The following is a 4,914-nucleotide window of genomic DNA, read 5'->3' on the forward strand; positions in this document are numbered from 1 at the left end:
GTAGTACCCGGTACAACTTCGATGTCAATTCCACTTCTCGAACCGGTGGCAATCCCAGAACTCCTCGGGAAAACATCTGAATACTCACAAACCACGGGTACCGATTCGAGTTTCCTTTCCGCTCTTTACTCCCAAACACATACGCAAGGTATGTTTCACACCCTTTTCACATATCTTCGAGCGGTCATAGAAGATATTATTGTTGCACTCCTTTAAATCAAGAGACTCGACTCGGACTACCTCATTATTTGCACTCCTCAAATTAATGGTTTTCCTTTTGCGATCCACCATCGCATCATGTACGGTCACCAATCCATACCAAGAATAACATCAATTCATGAAATGGTAGAAGCATCGATCGGTAGGAAAACAGATTCTCGAATTATTAGGGGCATCTCTTGCACACTTTATCAACAAGCACGACGACCCAAAGGGTTTGACACTCGAATTATGAACTCGAGAGACTCAACAGTAGAGTCTTACCGGATGCTAAGGTTTCACATACATATGAATGAGTAGAGCCGGGTCAATCAATGCAATCACACTAGTATCAAAGAGAGTAAAAGTACCAAGATAACGTCGGGGAGGATGCCTCCTCTCGTCGCGCGAATGGCATATGCTCTAGCAGAGTACGGTCTCGGATCGGACAGCCAGTATTAGAGGCTCCTCTCGATTACCACCCCTACCTCCAGAGATTCTCGGGGCCTACCTCCAAATTGTCATTCCACTAGGTCTTGCACCTTGCGTCTTATTCCTCTCATCTAGCTCGTGCAATCTCTAATGAAGTGGTCCTTCAACCGCATCCATAACAGCCCTATTAATGACTTACCCCAACATTCACCTAGGTGTCGTCTTCCACATTGGGGGCATTCAGGTCTCTCTTGACGATTATTGCCCACACTAGCTACTCAAGTAGCTCGGGAGTCCGCCAATGGTCGGGCTCTAATGGAAATTCCCGCAATGCGTCCTCGACTTCATCGGTGTCCTCCCGAACCTCTCTACAGCCGAGAACGGAGCTTTACTCGTCGATCTTTTACGGTAATCTCTTGCTTCAAATTCAGCCTTCTTCTTCTCCTTCCCAAGTTCTTCCGCCTTGCAGTGCTCGTTAGACTAGTGTCACGAACTCCTTTATCTCCAAAATTCCCACTAGTAACTTTAACTCTTCATTCAATCCTTCTTCAAATCTTTTGCACATCGCAACCTCATCAGCCACACACTCCCGAGCCTACCGATTAAGTCTTACGAACTCATGTTCAGATTCGACATCTGATCATACGGCCTTGCTTGAGTTCCAAGAACTCCTTACGCTCGATCAATGAACCGTTGACTAATATATTTCTTCCGAAATTCGTTTGAAAGAAATCCCAAGTAACTTGTTCCTTTGGGACTATGGAAATCAAGGTCCTCCACCAATAGTAGGTGAGTCTCGCAACAAAGATATAGCACACTTAAGACATTCATCGGTGTGCATGACAATTCATCAAACACTCTAATGGTGTTATCAAGCGAACTTCGGCCCTTCGGCATCGCCGGTAACTATGGCCTTAAACTCCTCGCCCCACGCTTCCTAATCAAGTCCACGGTGGTTTACTCAGCCTCACGGGATCAGTAACTGATGGCATTACGGGCTCTTGGGGTGGAGTATTTAAATTCGGAAATGGTTGGACAGCCGGGTCGGTTCGGGCATATTGCGCGACCCACTCATTCATCATGGTGAAGAAGGCTTGTTTCGCCCCTTCATTTTGATTATTCGCGGATGATCGAGGCTCAACAGCGGTGTCCCTTGTGCGGAGCAGCCGCTACACCTTCAACGTCATCCGCCAAGGGTCTCTCTATCCCGGGTTCCATTGCTATTTAAAATAAAAATTTCAACCGTCAGAAGTCATCACATTATTCAGCACTAACAATTTGGCATGTATAGCTAGACTCACACGCGCTATGGTAGTCCTAGAACCGACTAAACCATAGCTCTGATACCAATAAAATTGTAACACCCTAACTCGTGGCGACGCCGTGTCGGACACGAGGGTTAACGCCAAACCCTCTCAAGATACCAACCAATTTGACATTACCAGTCAGGCTGGAAAACTGCGTCCCCGTCGCCTTAAAAATCATATCTCGAGTTTCAAAACTCGGAAACTGGTTTCGTAAATTTTCCCTGAATTTAGACTCATATACCCATCCATGGATTTATTTCTAGAATTTTTGGTCGGGCCAATTGGTACAGTTTATTAGTTAAAGTCACCCATGTTACAGGGATCGACTGCTCTGACCTTTGCGCGTTACAACTTGAATATCTCTCTGTACAGGGCTTTAATACTGGTGCTGTTTGTTTCTAATGAAACTAGACTCAAAATGGAATCCGTACATATAAGGAATGACTCCTAATTCTTTCTGGATAATTTATGGTAAATTTTCAAAGTCGCGTCAGGGGACCCAGAAACCGTTCTGGCCCTGTCTCACGAGAACTTTAATATTTCTCAGTATACTGCTCATATGGTCGTTTCGTTTCATCCATATGAAAATAGATTCATCAAGGTTCAATTTCATAATTTACCCACTATTTAATTCTACTTCTACTATTTTTAGTGATTTTTCAATCTCATCTCACTGCTGCTGTCCGCGACAGTTACTGCAGTAGACTATGCCAATTTCATGAATCTTTCCTTGGCCTTAATCATCCATCATACATGACACAAATTGTGGCCACCTTATCAAAATTAGAGTTTCTAATACTCGTGGCTATAGGTTCTAGCATCCCACTCGACGACCACATAGGCCATTTTCACATGGCTTAAAGTTTACAACCCACAATTCGACAAAATATAATAGCCTATACATGCCAAATGTTCTTCAACAACGAAAACAATACCACAAGATTTCAGCCGGTGTGATGACTTCAACGACGGTTCCGAGCACACAACAGTACGAGTCCCAGTGACCTAAAATGGGTGACAAGAAAACACTGAGTGAGTTTACAACTCAGTAAGTCATAAGCATTTATCAATCCACTAATAAAGTCACTACAACATGTACAAAGAAACGAGGCTAGGTACTCATCCATATCGAATCTATACCATAATACCTCGGACCTTTCGGTCCAATCTCGCATCAAGTCATACATCCACATTTCATATTCTACACAACAAGATAATCAAGCATTTTTACACATTAACTCATTTTCCAGCACAACCATACGATTTCAATCATCACATAGATTTAAGGCTTACCAATTCAACCCCAAGCATGGACGTATTTTCTATTCATCATGAGCTCGAGGTACTTACCCGATCCGCTGTCCGGATTAACTCGATAATGTCGCACACTCAGTGCCAATTGTAATACAAGAGCATATAGTGAATCCGCACACTTAGTGCTATATATTTTCAGCTCGCACACTTAGTGCTATATAATTTTCAGCTCGCACACTTAGTGCTATGTAATCAAACTCGCACACTTAGTGCTGTACAATTTTAAACCCGCACACTTAGTGCCAATCTTGTCACCGTGTCCATTTATACCCGCACACTTAGTGCCGAGACCAATACCTTATGCATTTTGCTGCCTTTATACATTCAACAATGGCATCATTCCATACACATACATTCCCATTTACACATCAATTCATTTAAACACAATTGTGTATATATTATGGTCATTTACATCAACACCAAATATATGCTTAATGACTTACCTTATATTGGATGAAACGATTTCCAATCGACTACTCGATTATCTTTCCTTTGCCTTTGCTTGATTCTCCACCTCTAGCTTCTTGAGCTAAATTTAACAAATAAATTGGTTTTATCATTTGAGCATCGGAAGAGGAATTCAAGATGCCTAGCCAATATATAAATATCTACTCATTAGGCATCAAAGTCGCATATGTACAAAATCATGAATCTAACTCAACACCTTAGTTAGTATTCCTCTTAGCGAATTTTCTAAGCCAAGAATAGGCATCAATATGCTTGCCTCTAACCGAATGCATGCACACCAATTTCCCTCATGTGGCGAATATGCATGTCCATGTTGAGGCCGATTATGCACTTAATACCACACAAAAACAGCATGCATTTTACTAACTAACGCATTACATATTGTAGCTCAATACACATCTCTCATGTACTACATAACCGAAAACATCATCCCAAGCAAATATATACCTTGAAATAGTATATATGTCATACCAATTCATCATGTGCAAACACATATTCAAAGCTCAAATCTTACCTACCATGCAACATGCATGAATCATACTTGTGGATATACCATGACCGAATACATCACAACACCATCATTTTGGTCATGATTAAGCAAAGAACTTAATGTCTCACTCAAAAATACTAAAAAGAAAGTCCAAGAGCCATCAATCCCCAACACATACACCATTAACAAGCTTCATATTTAACATGCAATGGCATTAACACAAAATCCACCTTGGCCAAATACCATTTCCATGGCATAACAAGGATTTGAACCATGGCTAACATGCACATCAAGTTAGCAACCAAAACAAGCATGAATCTCATGACACAACCTCAAACATACCTTAATCTTGATGCAAGTATAGCCAAATCTCCTTCTAGTTCTCTTCTAAACCAAGCATGAAGCAAAAATCCTCCCTTTTCCTTAGTATTTTCGGCCAAAGAAGAGAAAATGGATGAACAAAATTTTCTTTTCTCTTCCACAATGCACGGCAAGGGGGGTTTCACTCACACACACACATTTTTTTTTTCTTTCTTTATTACCCATACTCATTTGTTTATTGTTTCTCCCTAGTGCACCAACAAAACATGTTTCATGACATGTTTAGCCCATGATTCCTTGTCATGGCCGGCCACTTCATGTTAGGGGAATTTGACATGCAAATCCTTATTTTTGCATGCATTATAAACTAGTCATCCCACATTT

At 41.5% G+C, this 4,914-nt stretch overlaps 1 long non-coding RNA gene across 1 annotated transcript; it reads right to left on the reverse strand.

Annotated features, from left to right (window-relative positions):
* Window positions 1-2,582: 2,582 nt before the first annotated feature.
* Window positions 2,583-3,811, reverse strand: LOC128296434 (uncharacterized). Its single transcript, XR_008287052.1, has 2 exons — window positions 3,695-3,811; window positions 2,583-2,942 (listed from the first exon to the last, which is right to left on the reverse strand). It is a non-coding gene; the product is annotated as an uncharacterized LOC128296434 (long non-coding RNA).
* Window positions 3,812-4,914: the final 1,103 nt, after the last annotated feature.

The sequence above is a fragment of the Gossypium arboreum genome, chromosome 8, assembly GCF_025698485.1.
Source record: "Gossypium arboreum isolate Shixiya-1 chromosome 8, ASM2569848v2, whole genome shotgun sequence".
Taxonomy (NCBI): Eukaryota; Viridiplantae; Streptophyta; class Magnoliopsida; order Malvales; family Malvaceae; genus Gossypium; species Gossypium arboreum.